The sequence below is a fragment of the Odocoileus virginianus genome, chromosome 13 (assembly GCF_023699985.2).
Source record: "Odocoileus virginianus isolate 20LAN1187 ecotype Illinois chromosome 13, Ovbor_1.2, whole genome shotgun sequence".
Taxonomy (NCBI): Eukaryota; Metazoa; Chordata; class Mammalia; order Artiodactyla; family Cervidae; genus Odocoileus; species Odocoileus virginianus.
The window spans coordinates 41,505,511-41,529,158 of record NC_069686.1 but is presented as its reverse complement, the minus strand read 5'-3'; positions in this window follow the sequence as shown (position 1 = coordinate 41,529,158).

Genomic DNA, 23,648 nt, shown 5'->3' with positions numbered 1-23,648 from the left:
AATTTTTTGATCCAGTTTGAGTTAAGTTTTGTGTATGATGTAAGATAGTGGCCCAGTTTCATTTTTTTTTAATGTAGCTGACCAGTTTTCCCAGTACCATTTAATGAGGAAACTATCCTTTCCCCATTGCTGATTCTTTGCTCCTTTGTAATAGATTAAGCATATAAGTATTATAATAAATTAACTGACTATCTATTTATTTCTGGAATCCCTAGTCTGTTCTATTGATTTATATGTCTGCTTTTATGCCAATACCATACTGTTAATCACTATAGCTTTGTAAGATAGTTTGAAATCACGATGTGTAATGTCTTCTTTTTTCTCAAGATTGCTTTGACTATTTGGTATCTTTTGTGATTCCATACAAATTTTACCATTGTTTGTTCTATTTCTGTGAAAACCTCCACTGGAATTTTAGTAGAGCTTGCATTAACATATAGGTTACTTTGGGTAATAGGGACATTTTTAGCAATATTAATTCTTCCAATCCATGAACACAGGATACTCTCCCTTTATTTATGTCTTCTTTAGATTCTTTTATCAGTTTCAGTGCACAGATTTTGTATCTATGTTGTTAAATTTACTCCTAAATACTTTATTATTTTGATGAAATTGTAAATGGCATTATTTTCTTAATTTCTCTTTCTGATATTTCATTGGTACATACAAATGCAAGTGTTAGAATATCTATTATAAAAGAGACAAGATATAGCAAATGCTAACAGGCAATGGAGGAAAGAGATTACGAACTGGTACAGCTACTATAGAAAACAATACTGAGGTTCCTCAAGGAATTAAAAATAGAACTACAATATGATCCAGAAATCCCACTTCTAGATATATATCCAAAGGAAATGGAGATATTATCTCAAACAGATACTTCTGTGTTCATAGCACCATTATTCACAATAGATGAGATATGGAAACAGCCTAGGTTTCTGGGGGCAGATGAATGGATCAAGAAAAAGTGGCATACATGTGTGTATACAGATATAAACACACAAAAAATGGAATATTATTCAGCCTTATTCAGCCTCAATAATGAATTGAAGAAGCAGAACTTGGGGCAAAAGGGTACGGGGATGGGAAAAGCTACAGAAGTGTGTGGGAGGTGGCTGTAGCCAAAGCTACAGAGAGAGGAAAGGTCAGAACAATCTCATGGGCTTGAGACATCATCATGACCCTTCAGCCAAGTTTACTACCAGATAACATGCTTTATGTGAGAACAAGCAGACAGCAACTTAGTTAAGTATTCTCCAAAGAAGGATCGTGGGAATCGAATTATATATGCATGCATTAGAACAAGAAATGGCAACCCACTCCAGTATTCTTGCCTGGAGAATCCCATGGAAAGAGGAGCCTGGCAGGCTACAGTCCATGGGGTCGCAAAGAGTCAGATATGACTGAGAAACTTTCACACACACACATGCTTGCATTTATTCACATATAATATCATTTATTTTATCAAAACCAGACTCTAGCCTAGATTTTGCTTTCTTGAGCAGTTTGTCTATGTTTTTTTCTTGATCAATCTACACATTGGCTGTTTTTCAGCTTTTTCCTTTCAGCAGTCAGAGGAGTGAGGACCTCCCACGTCTGTGATGGACAGACCTTTAGCTCATCTGTCAAAACAACCTGCTTGTTCACTGAATGTCTAGTCAGTGAAGAAAAATGCCCTTCTGATATTTCCCATCTATTTTCATCTCAAAATTAGGAAGAAAGCTTTTCCTTTTCTATCCAAAAACAAACTTATAAGCAACAGGGTAAAACTAAAGAGAAGAAAGCACAAAACAGTACAAATTAGCCCAACATACTTTTTAGGGTTACAGAAGGAAATGGCAACCCACTCCAGTATTCTTGCTTAGAAAATCCCATGGACAGAGGAGCCTGGAAGGCTATAGTCCATGGGGCCGCAAAGAGCCCAACATGACTGAAGTGATATAGCATGCATATACATACATGTAGTTTTAGAAAGCTTAAAACTGCTTTACCTTTTTATTTTGTAATATTCTGTCATTTGCCAGTGGACCTTATGTTTCCTTTTTCTCCCCATTTTAGCATAAACACACAATAAGAAAGTTAGGCTCATACTCTTTTCATAGTTTAGACCATGAAAACATATTGCATGTGCAAAACAGATTGTATACAATGATGAGAATGCAAGTCCTATTGTCCAATATTGTTAGCCATTAAAATGCATTTTATACAGCTCAATGTTTAAAATAACAGTTATTTGATCTGGTATTTGGAAAAGTGGCTTTATTTTCCCAAGTTTACCCATTTTATTTATACATTTATTTATCCAGCACAGATATTTCAAGAGCTCATAGAATATGGAAAATATTTTGTAAGATATTAATTATTCTTTAGTGATTGAACCAAAGCACTATGATAAAAGGACAATATACTGTCTGTGTAAATGCATTTTAAAAGCTGACAATAAATAAGATAACTCACTATTCATCATCATGTATTTTTCTTTCTGGTTTACCTGGGTATTAGGAAGAGTTCTCTCAAATATTTGGCTTCTTGAAGAAATCATTTAACTTTCTAAGTCTTAGTTTCCATGTGTGTAAATAAATAAAATTGAATTAAATGCAGTTAAGGTTATGCTCATTATATGATCCAAATTGCTCTTTTTTTGCAATGCTTATTCCCATTCAGAGAGGTAAGATTCCTTAAAGATTGGGACTGTCTTTGATTTTGCTGTATCCTCAAAACAGTCATAATAAAAAGCCCTCAATTTGTTGAGATGTTTGAATTGGATTATTTTAAATCATTCTCAATCTTGAAAACAGAACTGAAATTTAACGGAGTGAGTTGACTATAGGATTTTCTCTCTTCTTGTGGCAGGTTATTCAAAGTGCTTTCAACAAGATCCAGTGGGGGTTCAAGGCTGCAATAACAGTTGAGTCAAAGAAAATTGTAAAACACCATACATACTGTGACATGCCCATTATGAAGAATCCACATGCTGACTTTCCCTCTCCCCCATAGGGATATTTTCCTAGGACATGCTTAATGTATCTTTTGTAGAGTAAAATGGTTTTAGGTCATTAGTCTCTCCCAGTTACATTTGTGTTTTAATCCTCATCTCTAATCACTGAAAGTGTCACCTTGTTAAGTAGCTCTAGGTATGAAAGGATAGCCAAAGAGAGAGGTGGAGGAGAAAGAATGTTTGGGAAGTCTTTCTGACTCCTTGATATCATACCAAGTTGATTATACCAAGATCAATTTTCTAGGCAGCCTGTAAATCCAAATTCAAGAACTTTGAGCAAGAAAAAGACCTTCTAACATCTACTTCAACTTCCTATAGACTTTTGATTGCAGCCCTGCAGGTGTAGATCTTACTTGAAAAAAAAAAAAAAAGTCTGCTTTATTCCATTTGTGCCAATATGTCAGAGGTTTCAATATGTTCTAAATCAGACCTTAGTATTCTTGATATCCTAGGAGAACTTTGTTTTATGTGGCTACCCTGGAGTCAATTAGGTCCCAATCACAATTTTTACGAATGTTTGCGCCACATTGTAGATTGGGGACAGGTTATAAAGTAGAAAACTTAGCTTTTGTTCTCAGAAAGCTGACAGTTTCATTCTCAGGCCTAGTTTTGACCTGGGGGAGGTCAGACTTCCCAGGACTTTAGGTGTCTCGGCGAGTGCATTTTTAGAGCTAAATTCACTCTATTGGAGGAGATATTGTCTGTGAGGGAGACACAGCTGTTGGAAAGCCTGTAAAAAAAGTGTACTTAACAGTAGAAAGGGGCTTAAAATGCTGTAAGGAGTACAGCTGGCTTTATATTTAATACACTTCAGGAGCTGAGAGACTCATCAAGGCCCCTGACACTATAGATCAGTTTGATGATGAGCAGCATGTTCAAAATAAATAATTTTAACTAATACATCTTGGAGGTGGGGAATCTTCACACCTGGTGCTAGTGGTAAAGAACCCCTATGCCAGTGCTGGAGACATAAGAAACATGGGTTTGAACCCTGGGTCAGGACGATCCCTTGGAGAAGGGCATATCAATCCACTCTAATATTCTTTCCTAGAGAATCTCATGGACATTGGAGCCTGGTAGTCTACAGTCCATAGGGTCACAAAGAGTCAGAAGCAATTTTACACACAAACACACACACACAATATGTATTTATTTTACTCAGTTCTAAAGTATAGGTACTTAGAAATGGATAATATAGGTAACATTTTCTCACCTCTTTCAGACTCCTTATATACAATAGATATTTGCCTTTCTGTTGTTTGATACTGTTACATCTCTCAAAGATGCAGGGGATTTATTCATCTCTAAAATGGAAAGGAGGAGAGGTCATTTCTACTTGGGCAAGTCTGTGTAACTTTTGATAATTCAATTGTCAAATCACGTAAAGCCAAGTTGGTGATGGTCTTTGGGCTCTCAGTGGTTTAAACATTTTGCTTTATTGGTCTCACTATGTCAATAAATCTTTCTGCCCCTTTTCTCAGCTTTCCCTATGTACCCCACTGGGGCCCTGTCAAGGAATATGATTATGATGAGATCCTTCATATCTTCATGTAAAATAATCTTTCAGCCAGATGGTAGATCTCCTACAATTTGTTGATAGTACATTGAAATTGATCATTCTTTTTTGCCTATAGATGTATGAACTCAAGATACATTTTTGGAAAGAGTTGAAAGCAGTAGAGAGAAAATACTTATTAAAATGTGTGAACTTTGTATCCAGAATAAATTAACTGTTGGAATCTCCTCTTTATCTGTCCATCTATCTGGTTATCAGTATGCTTGCTTGTTAGTTGCATTGGAGAAAATAATTCAGAACATTTCAGAGAGCATGTTGTAATCACACAGCACTAGCACACTGGGCTCCAGGCATAAAGGGAAGTTGTGGGATTGGGCTAACACTTGCTTTTTCCTTGTCACGTTTGTTCCGCTAATTGGGGGTGTCACAAAGGTGATCAATAAACAATGAGAAAAATGTGGAGGGAATTTAAAAGTAAAACAAAACCAAAGAAATTTACAAAAATGCAAACAACTTACAAAAATGAACAACGGTTTGGAATCATATTTTCACAGTTCTGTGTAGGTTGAATTGTTTGAAGAGGAGTCCATTCAAGGATTAAAAAAAAAATGTCATTAGTAATTCCTCATATACAGTTTTCCTGTCCCTTCGCTTAAGTTTCTGTGTGAAAGATGGAACCACCGGTATTTGTCCATATTTTAAACAGAATAACTACAGACATAAAGGACTTTCACTTCATTTCATTCAGTGCAATTTCATTTCCCAAATGTTAAAAAAGACATCTCCTTACCAAAACATGCAAATTGGCAGTTTTGAAGATACTGCTTTATCTGAGTTTTTCTTTTTTTTTTTTTTTTGAATTAAGAAATGGAAAATAAGCAGGTAATAGTTCAGTTTGTTATTAAGAGTAATTATTTTCTGGTCTTTGTGGGTTACTTCTCTGTAAATTTTAAATAGAAAATGATTTAACATATATTTATCTTTGTAAGCAGTTCTAAATTATCAGCAAATACCTTCTCATCATTTAAAAGGACCCATTTAAAATATTCTGGCTGTGATAAAAGAAAATTATAACCTGTGAGACCATTGAAACTAAAGTAGTGTTTAAGCTGTGATAGACACTCTGAAGAGGAAAGACATATTTAGTCAGCACATGTTTTCTTGTCCCCTTTTGATTGTTAATAGTACAGATTCTATTTTTGTATGTTGTTGTGAACCTGAGTCCTAGTGAACTAATAAAAGACAAAGGTAAAAAAAAGAAAAAAAGACAAAGGTAGTCTGCTTTATGAAGAATTTTAATTCAAAGACTATTTAATATCTTTTGATTCAAATTATTTATGAGCAAAAATCACGTACTCATTAACTTAGAAGAGTGTTAAGAAATGTTATAATGTTATCTATATGTTTTATTTTGGTTTATTCATCTATTCTTGCTAAACAAAATGTGTTTACTGAATTTCTTCTATATGCCAAGCACTGTTTCAGATACTGAGGATGTAGCAATGAGCAAAACAGACACAGTTACTGTCATTGTAAAATTTACATTTAGCTACAACAGCAATTATAAATATATGTTGGTTTGGTTGATTGGGTTTTAATACATGCAATGAAGAAGAATAAGCCAAAATAAGAATAGGTAGTGCCAGCTTCAGCATGGTGTGGTCACTGAGCATTTTATAAGAATAATGAGAGAGGGTCTCACTGAGAAGTGATGTTTGAGCAAAGAACTGTAAAAAGAATGAAGGAGGGAACCAAGTAGATATTTAAATATTCCAGGAGAAGGACCAAAATCTGAAAGGGCCTTGAAGTGAGGACTCCTGGACTCCCAAGGGCTGGGAAACAAGAAAAGGACCAGTGTCCCTGGAGTCATCCTAGCAAGCGAAGTTAGTCTTAGCAGGATTAAATAATGTGGGACATTATAAGGACTTCGGCTTATTCTATGAGTGACAAGTAAAGTATTGAAATGTTTTAAAATATTGAGTAATTATAGGATTATTATTACTGTGTTGTTGAGATGAGGCTATTGTGAGCAAAGTTTTCATGAATGGGATAGACCAACTGGAAAACCTCTACAAATAAGAAGGTGAACGATGTTGATGACTTAGACCAGGATGGTAGTAATAGGCACAATAAAAATGATTGGAATTTGAAGTATCTAAATTTAAAGCCAGTAGGATTCACTGGTAGATAAAGATTATCAATAGTATGAAAAAAAGAAAGGATTAAGGAAGAGTATATGCATTTAGGTTAAAACAGCTGGAAAAAATTGAATTGTCATTCACTGAGATGAAAGCCACAAGGGAAAAAGCAGGTTTGGGACTGGGATAGGTTTGGGATAGAATTTTAATAGTATGTACACTATATTTGAAAAAATATATCTAGAGAAATGCTAGATAGCAAGTTCAATATATAAGACTGAAGTTGAGAGTAAATATAACTTGTTGAATTGTTAGCATATAGAGAGTAAAGCCATAAAATTAAAGGAATCTAATTATCTGAATAATGATGGACTCACTTGAAAAAATGAATACATGAAGCAAAAGCAACAATTAAAAAAAAAAAAAAACCTTTTACTCAACCTCTTATTCTTAAGACTTGCAGGCCTCAGATATATAGCTTGAGTGGGATTGAAGGGCATTGAGGAGACAAGAAAAAACTAGCAAAGGAGACTGAGAAGATGTAGACAGTGAGGTAGATGACTTTAAGAGGAAATAGTGTCCAGGAAGCTACCGGCAGAGGGTGTTTTAAGATGAAGGTAGTGCTCAACCATTGTGTCAAGATATTCCCGACAGTTCAAACAAGAAAAGGACAGAATTGTTGAATTAAGTAATAGGGAATGTCACAGGGAACTAGACAAGAGTTTGTTTAAATGAAGTTTATCCAAAATACAGCTTTACCTTATATTTTTTTATTCATAACTATCCTAATTCATTCCAAACAATTAGAATAATATCTGTCATGTAAGAGATACTTGATAAAACACTTTTTTGAAAAAAATGAGATTTTGGAGCGTTCCTAGGAGAAAATGGAGCTGGGGAACAGAGTAAATGAACTTCACCTGTGTTCTTTGCCCTAACCCCATATTGGCTTTAACTAAATGGATGTGCTAAATGAAAAAAAAAAAAAAAGAAAACAAACAGAGCAAACAACAGAGCAGCTCATTGCTTTATGTTTGTTACCTGAAAAAAAAAAAAGTATATCTATACTTTCCCATTTTATTTTGACAAAAGAAGTGATATTAAAAAAGAAAAATATCTTGTATAAAATGGCTTAGAATCCAATAAATTAATGTTATTACCCAAGATTCTTCAGTTTTTTATGCATATGACAGCATCACTGATGTTTTATTAAGTGTTAATAACGAATCCTGTCAATGATAAGTTTAAATGTAGTATATTTAATGGCCATCACTCTGCAAAGATTAAGGAGTAAGCAGCAAGGAGAAAAATGCCTTCACTCAAATTCTACAAAAAAGGAAAAAACAAAAGCCAAAAACTATTATGTTAATACTACGAACACTTAGTAGGAAGCCAAAATATGTATTAAGAGAATATTAAGTTAGAAATATGTAGTTTTATTGACTCTGTGTTGATCATTTTGACATTTTTTTATCTAACACGAATTCCTGAGCACCTAGTATAAAGTGTTGAAGAGAGTCTCTATAACAAACCCTGCTAGTTGCTCACATCATCTGCCTTTCTTCTTTGCTACCAACACTTGTATCTTTTTAAGGGGGAAATATCTCCAGTCCTAAATACCAAATTCTCTTATAAAAAGTGAATAAATATGTAATTCAATCCTGGCAATGAGATATAAATGGAAATGTCCTAGGTATTTTAAGAAAATTTGCTGCCAGCCCCAGCTCCTTCCTTTGTTTCACTTTCCTTCTTCTTGCCACATCTGTGGATGTGACGCTGGAGGTGAGAAGCTGTATTATGGCTGCTAGGTGATCAGGATGGGGGTGGAGGCCTGCAGGCTCAGGGAATAAGTATGTTCCGGTTGGTATCATCAAACTTCAGTACATGCTCTGGACTACCTATCCCTGGATTTTTTTATTTTTATGAACAAAGAATAAACTCTTTACCTATATCAGTTATCATTTATTGAATTTATGACAACATACTATATCTCCAATGCCATCATAGTGCAAAAAAGGAAACATGAAGGTGAAAACACAAGTATACTTCAAGGTTATAGGATCAGCATAAGAAGTCAGCGCAAATATGGGACAGCATAGGAATAATGATCAGCAATGCCTGATGGACACAAAAAACATCTAATTTAACTGCAATTTAAGCCAAGTCTTACAGCATGAGTAGATGACCTGAAGAAAGCAGGAAAGGACATTGCAGGCAAAGAAAACAGCTTAAACAAAAGGATAGCCTTGCAAACAGCATGGCATAGTACACAAATTACTCTGGTGGGATTGAAGTAGAAGTAGATTAGTGTTAAGCATATCAATTCTGTTAAGCAGAATTAAGAAAGTAAGGGTCTTGTGGTCTATGTTATGGGGGTTGTGTTTAACTTTGGAGGCAGTGGAGAATCACTAGAGGATTTTCAGCAGGGACTGACATTATCAATTTGTGTTTTAGATAGAGCTGGCAGCAATGTGGAATATGAAACATAAGTGCCATCTCCCTTCCTCCACATTAACCAAAAAGATATTGAATAAAATCCAAACATGCGGAAACTAAGGGATAAATACTGTCGTCAAGTATATGAAACATTTATGAGAAGGATGCTCAGCAGTTGTTCTGAGTGTCTGTGACAGACCAAACACAAAGGAATACACTCGAAGAAGAGCAGTAGAGTTGAGTTGGACCTTTAGCAAAAACATCTCAATCAAAGGCTGCCCTGAATTCACCAGAACAGGCTGAAACGGGCAACTGGAAATTTAGTCTCTTTAAATAGCTAAGAGGAATTAAAAGAACTATTAGTTCTGGGTGATTTTTAGGCACTCATTTCTTGACAGCAAGAAGTGTTATAAAATGTACTTTGAATGCATTTTGGCTTCATTGTTTTGTGATCTCTAAAGCCCAGAGGTGAATTAGACCATCTATCCAATCCCCCCACCAAGACTAAACTACTTAGAATGTAGACAAATAAAATGCTAATGACATTCATGACACTTACTAATTTATCCAATTAAGTGGTTATTTACACTAATAGAAATCAACATTGAAGTAAGTTCACCAATAGTTTCCTCATTTCCACAATAATTTGGGATGTCTACATGATGTTTTCTTATATTACTTGGAAAAAAGGGATGTCCTATGCTCCAATAGATTTGGTAAATAAGGTTACAAAAGATTAAAAAAGTGTGTTTCCTGCAGAATATATCAAAGCCTTTAATAGAGCACTATTCATTCTAATAAGTTTATCCAAGACTTTATCCAAAAGTATCTTAGTCAGCTCTGGCTGCTATAACAAAATACCATTGACTGTGCTCAGTGGTTTTAAGCAGCAGACATTTATTTCCCACAGTTTTCATGGCTTTGAAATCCAAGGACAATGTGACGGTAGATTCCTGACTTATAGATAACTACCTTCTCACTATATGCTCACATGCTTTTCCTCTGTGTATATCTCCCCTCTCTGCCTATGTCAGGACAGAGTCCATCATGAGGATCCCATCCTGAAGAACCCCATCTAGTCCTAGTTACCCTTCAAAGGGTCTCCCTCCAAGTACCACTGCACTAGGGGTTAAAGTTCCAACATATGAATTATGGTATGTGTGTGTGTGTATGTGTGTGTGTTAGTCACTTAGTTGTGTCCGACTCTTTGCAACCCCATGGACGGTAGCTTGCCAAGCTCCTCTGTCCATGGAATTCTCCAGGCAAGAATATTGGAATGGGCTGCCATTCCCTTCTCCAGGGGATCTTCCCAACCCAGGGATTAAACCTGGGTCTCACACATTGCAGGCAGATGCTTTACCATCTGAGCCACCAAGGAAGCCCATGAATTTGGTAGGAACACAATATTCAGCCTATAACACGGACGGTTATAGAATGAGTTTTTATCCAAATTTATTTGACCATGGAATTCCATCTTTATTAATACAAGTATATGTTATTTAGAAAAATAAGGTATATATTAAATGCTTATATTTTTGAATTTGAAATAAGTATATTTGATAATAGAAATTTAGGTTACTTCAATTATGGAAAGAAATCAGAAAACTACCCTTTGTTGTGTACAGCTATGTTCAATATATTTTACATTTAATTTCCAATGTTGTAGAATATGTTTTAGAATATTATTCATGAGGATAATGAGGCTTAGAGAGGTTATTTTCTCAATGTCTCACTTCTAATATGTAACTATAGAAATACCTTTGCTTTTGGGGGTTTTTTACAATTTATTGTCCAACCTGAGATATGTTTATGAGCAAAACAGGATATCAAAGCTTTAAATTATATACACTTTAAAGTATTAAATTATAGATTAATAAATTGGTTCTAATATTTGGTAGACATATAAAATGGTTGTATTTATAGCTATTTAGGAAATGCTGTTTTCAGATACAAACTAGGTAGGATGCTGCTACAGAAAAGATTTCATGGGCAAGATGGAATGTTTAGTCCCTTCATTCAAGATTTTTGACAAATGAACTCATTCTTCTTCTCCAGCTTCACCTTCTCCTGTTCTTCACATCTAACTGGATTCCTTATGTTCCCTCCTGAGACTTCTGGCCTCCTCGTTTTCATTAATGCCATTCTCTCTGCCTGAATTTTTTCTTTTAATCAAACAAAATCCTTCCAGTTCCTTTTAAGGCACAGTGCTACCACTTGACATCTCTCCTTTCCCCACAGCCCCTACAAAAAAATGATCCCTTTTTCTGAAATTCGCTTATGCTTAGTTTCAGCAACTGAGATGACTTATCATATTGGCCTTTGTTGCAGCTATTTATGAAATTATCTTAACTTCTAAATTAAATCAAGGACAGCTGGAGAAAAGGAACTTTTTATGCATTTGGTATATCAAGACATTCTTTCTGCCCATATGGTATCTTGTATTCTAGGTGTTAAATATTTGATTTTTGAATGTTTTGTGGATGAATAAATGATTGAATTAAGGGCTTTAACTGAATATTAGAAGTGAATTACACCTCATTATTGATTTCTGCAATTTCCAATCCCGGGCATTAGCACAGAACTAAAGGAAAGAATGGGCCATATTTAGAAAAAAAAAGTTAAAAAAACAAACCTGAATAATGGACATATGAAATAGACCATTACCATATGTGTATACTATGAAGCATTCATGACTAAATTAAAATGCAATCCAGTGTCAGAATATTAATATAATTTTAAGTGTCTATCATAAAAGATCTATTTGTTCTCAGTTTTTGTTCTGCTTGCCTTTGAATTGTTGCTATTAAATAAACTAAGTCTATAATTTAAAACCCAGTAGCATTCAAAAGATTTATAATCAGGAGATATAACCTGTTGGGTTTGCATTTACACATTCTTTTAACATATTTTTCAGTACTCTTGATATCCACATGGAGCTTTCAGACTAGTGGTGAAGAAAGACATTAATCAAATTATCATGGAAATAAATATGAGAGCTTTTGAGTTTAGAATAAGAATTTGTGTGGGGAAGTAAGAGCACTTTAGAACGTTTTTGATCTGAAAGGGAGAATGTGTAATGTTGTCCGCAAGAATTTATGAGTATTAGGAACCAGATCAAATTGGCAACATCTGCCAGATCATCAAAAAAGCAAGAGAGTTCCAGAAAAACATCTATTTCTGCTTTATTGACTATGCCAAAGCCTTTGTGTGGATCACAATAAACTGTGGAAAATTCTGAAAGAGATGGGAATACTAGACCACCTGACCTGCCTCTTGAGAAATCTGTATACAGATCAGGAAGCAACAGTTAGAACTGGAAATGGAACAACAGACTGGTTCCAAATAGGAAAAGAGATACGTCAAGGCTGTATATTGTCACCCTGCTTATTTAACTTATATGCAGAGTACATCATGAGAAACACTGGGCTGGATGAAGCACAAGCTGGAATCAAGATTGCCGGGAGAAATATCAATAACCTCACATATGCTGACGACACCACCCTTATGGCAGAAAGTGAAGGTGAACTAAAAAGCCTCTTGATGAGAGTGAAAGAGGAGAGTGAAAAAGTTGGCTTAAAGCTCAACATTCATAAAACTAAGATCATGGCATCTGGTCCCATTACTTCATGGAAAATAGATGGGGAAACAGTGGAAACAGTGTTAGACTTTATTTTGGGGTCTCCAAAACCACTGCAGATGGTGATTGCAGCCATGAAATTAAAAGACACTTACTCCTTGGAAGGAAAGTTATGACCAACCAAGATAGCATATTAAAAAGCAGAGACATTACTTTGCCAACAAAGGTCCATTTAGTCAAGGCTGTGGTTTTTCTAGTGGTCATGTATGGATGTGAGATTTGGACTATGAAGAAAGCTGAGCACTGAAGAACTGATGCTTTTGAACTGTGGTGTTGGAGAAGACTCTTGAGAGTCCCTTGGACTGCAAGGAGATCCAACCAGTCCATCCTAAAGGAGATCAGTCCTGGGTGTTCATTGGAAGGACTGATGCTGAAGCTGAAACTCCAATACTTTGGCCACCTCATGCGAAGAGTTGACTCATTGGAAAAGACCCTGATGCCGGGAGGGATTGGGGGCAAGAGGAGAAGGGAATGACAGAGGATGAGATGGCTGGATGGCATCACCGACTTGATGAACATGGGTTTGAGTAAACTCTGGGAGTTGGTGATGGACAGGGAGGCCTGGAATGCTGTGATGCATGGGGTTGCAAAGAGTCGCACACGAGTAAGTGACTGAACTGAACTGAACTGAACTGAGTGTTAGTCACTCAGTCATGTTCAACTCTTATGATCCCATAGGCTGTGCCCATGGAATTCTCCAGGCAAGAATACTGGAGTGGGTAGCCATTCCCTTATCCAGGGTATTTATGAGTATTTAGGATCTGAATAAAGAGCAAGAATTGACTAGCAGAGATTAGAAAAAAGAATATTCTTTCTGGGAGACTAGCTCTATGGTGACTAGAAGCATTCTGAATTTAAGAAAGTGACAAGAGTGAAATGGGGTGAAAGAGATGGATGGAACCTGAGGAATATCTTTAGTGGTTTAGTCGCTAAGTTGTATCTGACTCTTGTGACCCAATGGACTGTAGACTTCCAGGCTCCTCTGTCCGTGGGATTCTCTAGGCAAGAATACTGGAGTGAGTTGCCATTTCCCTCTCCAAGGAATATCTTTGGTACCGTATTAATTATTGGGCCTCTACAAACAGAAGTAAACTGTTCATGTGTATAAAGAAGGTAAGCATATATGAGTGTTTCCAAAAGATCATACTTTTTGAAGGATGAGGCTATGTGTCATCCCTCAGTCTAACATGGTACTTTGCACATAATGAGATCTACTGTTGGGTGTCTAAGAATGAAGAAAATATTTTTTACAAAGATTTTGCAGAAAATATATGTCAAGTTTTTTTTTTTTTTTTTTTATCTCTATGGCGTATCTGGTGGCTTTCAGGAATAGGAAAGAAACATTTGCCACTTACAAAGTTTCTTAAATCCTGAAATCTTGTCTATCAGGAAATATATAATTAGCATCTTGGGTCTTGACTTCTGTTGAATGAAAAAATGTCTTCCTGACGAACTTTCAAAACTCTCATAAGTTGCTCTTAATTCACTCATTTCCATTCACTTTATTCACTCCTGAAGACTTCAAAAGGATGATATCAAATCTCCATCCAATTCAGTTTTCTGATAGAGGATATCAGATTGGGCATTGGAGGAGCACCTTAACTTGTTTGTCTCTACCACAGGCTAGGTCCTGTGCTAGGTGCCAGGGATACAGGAGGAAATGTGAGAGCATCTCTGCTTTCAGAGAGCTTCCTTTGAAGATGAAGGAGGTAGACATTGAAGAAGTTAATAAAACATAAGATGTTTTCTGAGAGGGAAAAATATGATACAAATGGGGGCCTACTGCTTTGCAGAATAGTTCTCTTGAGTATGGGGCCTTTGTTGGCTCAGATGGTAAAAACCTGCTTGCAATGTGGGAGACCCAGGTTCGATTTCTGAGTTGGGAAGATCCTCTGGAGCTGAGAATGGCTACCCACCCTGTATTCTCGCCTGGAGAATTCCGTGGACAGAGAAACCTGGCGGGCTGCAGTCCATGAAGTTGCAAAGAGTTGGACACGACTGAGTGACTAACACTTTCACTTTATTTCACTTTTCTCTTAATTATAATTATGGTCAGGGTAAAAAAAAAAATGCAGCTCGGAAATAGCTTCTTCAAATGCTTCTGTTGCAAGATCAGAGGCATAGACTGTGTTTCTCCCATTCAGTGTGGATTTTTTTATTCTTTTCAGTTGGTTTGGGTTTTCATTCTCCCTCGGCAGAATATGTAATAAGCATTAAATCTTCCAACATATAACCAATAGCATTAAAACTTACTAGATATGTTTTCCAGATGAGGAGCACATATTTTTAAAATGTTCAAATTAAGTTAGGTTATCACCTTGGCTCATCAGCGCCTGACAGTACAGCTTTCATGTTCACTTGATTCTCTCATTATCCTGCAATATTTTTAAGGAGTATAACTACTGCTGTTTGAACCTCACAGCCAGCATGGGTAAACCTGACCTGAGCCACTAAGATTCACTCTGAATATTAACTGAAAGTGAAACTCTTCTCAGAAAGAGAGAAAAAGAGGAAAGGAAAGAGGGAGAAAGAAAAAAAAAGTGCAAGGAGAAGAGAGAGGAAATGAAGAAAATTAAATGAGAGAAGAAAATATAAATGACAAGAGACCGAGCAAATGACAGCCAATGGGTTGTGCAGAGCCTAGAAGGTAGGCGCACACCTGCTGTGCCGGGCTGCTGCCCACAGTGGGCAGGTGCTTCCTTTCCACTTGGCCACCCAAAGGTTTCAGGACCTTATTCTCTCGACTTCTATCTCCATACTCCATGCAAAGTGGAAAAAACTTTCGTGTTTGTTTAGAACTCATGCTGGGGATTTTTAACACAGAAACAGTACTTAAGGGCAGATTAAAGTCACGACATCCTTCACAAGATGTGCAGATTTGATAGAGGATGAATAAATAAGCACAAATGTTAAAAGGATCATACGTATTTAAAGTGATTAATACAAGATGAAAAGACCAAAAGAAATTCTGGATATTAAACCTGTTCTGTGTATTAAACATGTAGAAAGTGTTTGTTATCCACCAGATAGTCATTTTCAGCAATTGCAGATATATGTTTAACTGTCCTTTTTCCATAATTTTGATCGATCAAAGGTCATTAATTGGGTTCTCTCATTAATTGCCCAATACTTTGGCTCTTGATTTGGCTTGTGAAATTATGAGTTCACCAAGTTATTTACTTTTCAAAGAAAATGTACTATTCCTCTGAACATTCACTTGGCATTCTCATAGCTTAATATGTTACAATTTATTTTTTATATTTTAGTCCTTAATATTTCTATGATTCACCTAGAAGGTGCAGGTTTTTTGAAACATCTTACTAGGTTCACTGTCATTTCTTACCTTCTCAGCATTTTAATGAAAATTTATTTCAACTTCAGTAGTAGCATTTGAAGAGGGAATATCACAACAGATCACATTCTGCCTAGAAAATGCTAACTAACAAGGAATGGAATAATAGCAAATACTGTTTTCCTATTAAGCTAGGCAGGCTTTCTTGACTGATTTTGAAGACTTTTAATGTGAATCATCTCATTTTTACCACCAATATAGAGCCTCTTTTTACCTTATTGGTGAGTCTTGGACTATTTCCCTGGCCTAGATTTTAAGTGCCCACACCATAACACTGATGGAGATTGTGCTCATATTCTATACCACAAATAAATGCAGATCTTTCTATATGCGCAGGGGCAAAGAACAATGACAGATTACAGACAGGTCTATGCTAAGATGTTCCTTTTCTCGTTTCTTAAACTAATTGAAGCAGTTACTGATTTGCTTGTCTTATGCACCACAAGATTGTATTTTGAAAGTAAGGATACCTTTATATTCATTGCTGTATACTTTTAAAATAAAAACACCAACTAAGATTATAAAGACTGAGAAATGAATGCCAAGAAATCCAATAACTTCTCAAGTCTTGTGGCTAGTTCCTACCAAAGCAGGGCGTAGAATCCAGTTCTCTCGACTTTCAGACCCATTTATCTATTCCCTTGCCACCACTTTCTTGGAACTGCTCTATGAATTTCCTACATCCTACCTCTTATCTTGAACTCACTTCAATGAATGAGTATCTTTTTTCATCCTTCCTTCCTTTAACTTCAGTGGCAATCTTGGAAATCACAAAGTTTTTCTGATTTTGTTGTCAGCAGAGTACATTCATGTTACGCCTTTTTATGTTCTTGTTCAATCCTTGTCTGAGGATGAAATATTGGACTCATAATGCTGCACATATGTTATGTAAATTATAGTAGCATATTGTATTGCTTTGACCTTTACAACACTCTATAATTTGATTGGCTGACTAGTCAAGTTCATAGTGTTTACAGTCTTGCCCTTACTTGGACGGACATGATGAGATATTCCAATATAGCCAATCAAAATATAGAATATCGAAAAGGTCAAAGTAGTGTAATGTTTTCTTAAACTACAGTCTTCCCTTTACCTTTAAAATAATGGATTCTCTTAAAAAGAGAGACTCCTATGAAATAAAACATATCTGAGAATAATGTATGTAATGAGTATTTTTATTTGATTAAGTTGATGTCAACTTTCTTGTTTTCAAACTTGATTCTCTTAAGAGAGCAGCTTAGGTTGTTTTTAAAGCTGTGTTGTCACAGTCTGTATTTCACTGCTCTTTGACTCTCCAGCACCTACAGATATTATATGGTGGTAAAGTGCTTTATATGTATATATGTGTTGAATAGATGAACAAGATTGCAAACTATACCAAAAATGACTCATTCTTCTTAGTTATATGGTAACACACTTGTCTTTTTTTGAAGGCTTATTTTGTTCTTTCTAGGTTCTCAAAGCTCAGTACCCAATCTTCTCACTATATTCGTTCTTCCTGAGAAATATTCAATTGAACATATTTAAATCATTATCCATAAGCCAATATCTTTCATATATGTATCTCTAGAACTCTATTCTGAGTTAAATAACCTTGTACCTAAATGTCTACTTGAATTTCCCAATTTGCTTTCAGGGGGAACTCAGTTTCATCATAACAAATATCAAACCTTGATCCTCCTCATCAAGCTGGTTTTTCTCCCAGAGCCTTTGTCACAGTGAACCACACCATTGTTATTCTGTTACAGAACTCTGGAGGTGGAAGGAAACTGAGAGACAATGGGCCCACCTCCTTTGTCTTAGAGAGGTTAAATGATGGCTCAGCAAAATGCTTTATAGTTAGCAAAGAGATTGCCCTTGAATTCTGACTTCCTGTCACATCATCTGTTTAACTTCCCATGAGCCCTACATTACTTTGTCTCTACTTGCTACTGACTTGCTAGCCAACAGAATCTCATATGTCCATGCACACAGTATCAAAACATATTATTAGGTAAACTTCATGATAGATTTCCAGAGATGGAAATTTATATTACATAATCTGAACATTTTTCAAGTCTATCTAGGAAGATGCTAGACAGTATAGGGATTATGCTAAGAGGTTATAGGATCAAAGTTACAAAAGCGATGGGCTGTAGAAAGTAAATAAAAATAATAAAGTCTCTATACCCCTGGAAATTTTAAATATTAAATTCATATCCTTGTTGGAAAACCATGGTAACTTTCTGCATTTTTACTGTCTATTCTAAGAACCCTGTGAGTCCACATTATCAAGGATGTGCTCATGAAAACTCTGTGGTTGAAGGAAAAAAACGCTTCGCAACTTACCCAGTTTTACACGCCTGCTTGCTTGTGATGTAATAAGCAAACCATTATTACATTTAAATTTAAACAAAGAATTTGACCATTTAAAAGCATTTCATCTTTCTTTTAACAAAAAAAACAAAACAAAACCAAAAATAGTATATTTATATAGTCCAAAATGAGGCAATCAACTACATAAATAGAAATGATGGCTGGTTTTATTGGAAGATGGATTGAAACCTAGGGAATTTCTTTATTAATGATTTATCTAAATTCTACAGTGAGTCAAATATTACGTATTCAATAGTTTAGCAAGAAGGGGATTTTTTTCCCCTCACTCACATCTTGGAATACCAGGTCCTTGCTTTATAGCTTAGGGAAACCTGCCCAAAGACAGGTTTATGAGATTAAAATCTGGTCTATATAGTTTCTAAACAGATTATGTTGGGTCTTTTTAGAAATTGATTGGTTGAAACACTCCTTGCAAGATGGAGAGAGGATTTTGATTACCAGAGAAGTATCTCTATCAAGAGATCCTAAACAATAGTTTCCTCAGATTTTGAAACCACTCCCCCAACACGTGATTATTCTCTAATTCCCTGGCTGAGCAAGTAACCATTTTAATTAGACTCTGAGGCAAGCAACATTGTGTCCATGGTAACAGGTATAAAAAGAACTTTAAAAAAAAAAAGGAAAAAAAAAGAAAAATGTGATAACTGAAAATGTGTTTAAATCATGATAAAAGGATTTAAACAGATGTTATTTTTTTCAAAGTGTTATTTTAAAAAAGAATTTTAAAGGGCTCTTGATAGAGGGAAAAAATCATTTTTGGATGTGTCTGTAGGGAAGGTTTCTCACTCCTAAATGCTGTAGTCCATGATTGTCATGGATGAATTGGGTGCCTGGTAAATGAAAGGATGCAAGAGGGGAAAAGTCAGAAACGAAACCCAGGGTACCTTCAGTTAGATGTTTAAATCCAAGTAAGTTAAAGTTTCATTAGTATTATTTAATAGATCGTGTGTGTAACAGAACCTTTTATAAAGTTTGCATTCAGAAAAAAGAGAGTGCTGAACTTGAGTTTTGAAGACAGGACTGATGTATTCCTCAGAGAGCGCAAGGGAAGGCGAATACACAGAGCAGGGCTTCTGTGTAAGGTAGATGCAACTCCTACAGCTTTAGACAGTAACTTCCACACCAAACGGTTCTCTTTGACTATGCATTTGAGCTTCTCTGTATTATGTATGTTTCATACTTTAAAAGCTAAACTCACATATATTTATTTTTATATTAAAAGGGAGATGGACAAAGAGTTGTCCCTTCCCTAGCAATTCACATTTTCAGAATCAGGAGAAAGGCAATAAACACAAGAAGAAAGTAAAAAGAAGTCTTGTTTATTCTTCCTGTACTCACTTTTTTTCTTTTCTGCCAACAATCGCCTTCTCCAGAAACAGTGATTCTGCCACTTTGTTTAAAATGAGCAATAATGCCCTAAAGTTAAACGTCTCTTAGAGGACCCAGGCACATTCCATGGAAGTAAGTGAAAGGTAAAGTTATAAGAGGAAACCCAGAGAGAGCAGGAGGAAAGGAAACTTTGGACCTGGCAGAAGGATGGCTTATTTTGGCTGGACTCCTCCTGTAGTTTAAATACCTACTGCCTGAAAGCAAATTGGATGTTAAGGAAGGCTGGAGTGCCCATATAAATGAAAACAAATAAGCAGTGACCCTACGCTGGTCTTAGAGGAAGTCAAATCTCTTGTTGCTTTGCCTCAAATTTTGAAAGAAACTAAATATTGTTTTCTGTGAAACATGTGTTTTAGTTCTGTAGTTTTTGGTAAATAAAATGGTTATTTGAGAAAATACCAGCCATTAGAGGTCAACTCTGAGTAGCAAGAGAGAATGCAGAAGAGAGAACAGAATTTAAGAATTGGTTTAAAAAACTTTATTTTAAATTTATATTCAGATCTGTAGAATAATAAGCTAAGACTTAGTTTACATGTTATATGGGATAAAGATTAAAACAGCATAAGCTCCATTATATTTTATACTAAACAAGGAATTTTGTTTCACACATCACTCACATCTAGATATAGTAGTTACATAAAGACATTAATAGAATTCCACATAGAAACACATGCTCATGTAGTCATACACACACACACACAACACACACACACACACACACATATTCACACCTACAGACAAAGAGAAAACAAAAGTGGCTACACCTAATAGTACACATAGTGCATATCATGGAGGAATTTCATCCTGCCACTCCATCACAATGCATGTGTAAATGATACATACAATAATTAAAATCAAATCCCTGAAGTTTCATTTTGCCCACCTCAATCTGCCTAAAAGAAAAGCATACGTGTTGTTTTTAGTAGTAAAAGACAGACCTTCTCTAAAGAGTATTTTTGGATATTATTTCCAGATATTAATAGATGTCCCATGAGGAGAAGGACTCCATAGCTATATATATTTATTGAAATAATGTTTTAAATAATGTTAGATTTTTTCAGGAAAAACTAAATTTTTTAATAAAAATCTGTTGACTATGATCTCTAAATGAGAATGCATTCTTCAGTATTTGCCAGACAGACAGATTTGTTCATAGAACCTTATCTTTCATAGCAGCGTTGAAGAATTGAAGAAGAATGTAAAACAAGATGGTGAACACTGACAAGGGGAAGATGCTTTGGTTCAAAAGATTGATGCTCAGACACTTAATCCTTTTAAAATGAATGCTAGTTACAGTTTTTGTGCACTGACTAGAATAAGCACTATACAATAGCCTGTTTTATTCTTGGGACAACCCTGTGGAATGCATACGACTATCTGCATTTACTGGTGAAACAAACTAAGATCCAGGGAAGCTAAATATTTTCCCCAAGTTCATGCAGCTAACAGGAGAGGAAGCTAACATCTGAAACAGCTTTGTTTTTCTTGTAGGCTGTGTTCTATCAGAGATGATAAGCAGCTCACTGACTGATTTTTCAGATCTAAGATTTAATCAGTGTCCAGGCATGCAATGTGAAAGCAAGAATACACTTTTTTAGAAAGCAGAATAAATACCTTCCTTCATGTCATAATCTCAGAGGTGCCAGGAAGTTTCCCCTCCACCAAACACTTTCTCTAAGCATCTAAATAATGCAAAAATTCTAAATAAGAATGATTCCCTAATATTTATTTTCTGCTTTGAAAAATGTAAATACTCTTGCATATACTTTAAAGATATCTCAATACTAAAGATATTGCCAGATCTGACTGGGCAAAACTATCACTTAGAAAGAACTTAGAAATGAAACCCAAAACAAATAAAACCAAAAACCTTACAGACCTTTTAAAACAGTATCTAATGCTGGAGTTCAAGAATTTTTATTAATTTAAGTTCCCCCAGTAATTTTAGTAATCACTACCTCAATATTTATCAATATCTTCCCTTCTAAGTATATATAAATTAGAGAGATATTATAGTAACATAGAAAAGAAACAATACATTTGGTGTCACAGGATTTGACCTGAAATCTCAGACTCGTTGCTTAAATCTAAAAGACCCTGGATGAAGTCAGTTATCTCTAATGATTTCCATGTCCTCATTTGCTATTGGGTATGCTAACTTTCCTCAAAATATTATTATTATTAATAAAAGATATATTGGATGCAAAGAACTATCTGCATGCTGTATACATTTTTTATCTTCTTTCTTGAGAGTGCAAGAAAGTTCATTCATGATGGTACATAGAAATGGTTAGACACTCATTATTTCCCTTTGGAGCAAGACAGGTGGATACAAAGGGGAAAGAGGCAAAGCTATGAAGAATGTACATGCTTAGATGTGTACAACTCTTTGTGACTCCGTAAAGTAGCTCACCGGGCTTCTCTCTACATGGGGTTATTCCAGGCAAGGATACAGGAGTGGGTTGCATGACCTTGTCCAGGGGATCTTCCCAACCCAAGAATCAAACCCACGTCTGCTATGTTTCCAGGCGGATTCTTTACTCATTAAACCATCAGGGAAGCCTATGGTCTTCTGGAATTTCACCTTTGCTCTTTTCATATTTGTAATTCTTCCCTGGACTTCTTTTCATCAGAACATGGGTAGAAGAACACTTTAGTTCTAGGAGTTTTTTTTAATTTTTTCATAACAGAATCTGGATCAGACTCAGCATGTTTGAGCATTTCCTATTGGCAGCCAGTGATCCTTAAAATAAGGTCCAGTCTGCACAGCAAACCAGATTAGGCTCAAAAATATAGCCAGTCTTGACTGTATGTGCTCCTTGGGTATCTGAGCTCCAGATCATGCATCTGATAAAGAAAGAGATTCATATGAACTATTTCAAGAGTTTAGGTAGTGATTAAACCAGAGAATTTCTTAAAGCATTTTTTGGATTCTAAAAGCTTCTCAGAAGTGAATAATTCAAAATAATATTTGAATATATAGGGAGATTTTGTGTTTTTAATTAAGTGACCAACTTATTCCTTGAATGGGTATAATGTAATATAGAAACAGATTTTTTTTCTCTGTTTGTTTGTTATGGTTGATTTCCTGGCCCCTCTTACTTGACTCAGCTTTTAAAATCCAAATAATTTATGTAACATTAAGTGGTTAGCTTATGAAGATTCATATTCCTTGGCCTATTTTAGAAGATACTCATCTACTTGCATATCAAACATTTGCCAGTTTCCAAATGCAGTATCTGTATTTTTCATGCAATGGTGTAAGAAACTATCAAAATGCTATTAAAGGGAAACAATGTATCATTACATAAAATGGAAGGGTCTAAATCAAATATTTTAAAATAAAATTAATTTCTCTGTGCTTTCCAATAGCAGACACAGCTTTAAATTTTATTTATACAAACTTATTTATATAACATCTTTGTTATAAAAACAGCCAGAGAATGTTTTTCAAAACTTAAAATTTATCTTTTTTTACAAATTTATACTATAGATTATCCAATATATGCATGTATTAAAAGAAAAACAAAGAATAACATTTTACTGAACAATATATACAATTGCAGTTAAAAACAAAACAAAACTGGGCAACAATATTTTTAGAATGTACTATAAAAGCTTAAAAGGAAAATTATCATACTGATTCTGATTCACTCATTATCCAATCCTTCCCTCTTAGCAGAAAACACCACCCAGGTGTAAATTATTCTATATGAGATTGCCAATATTTAACCATCTGGAGGCTCCCCTAGTGGCTTAGGTCATAAATAGTCTGCTCCAATCCAGGAGACCTGGGTTTGATCCCT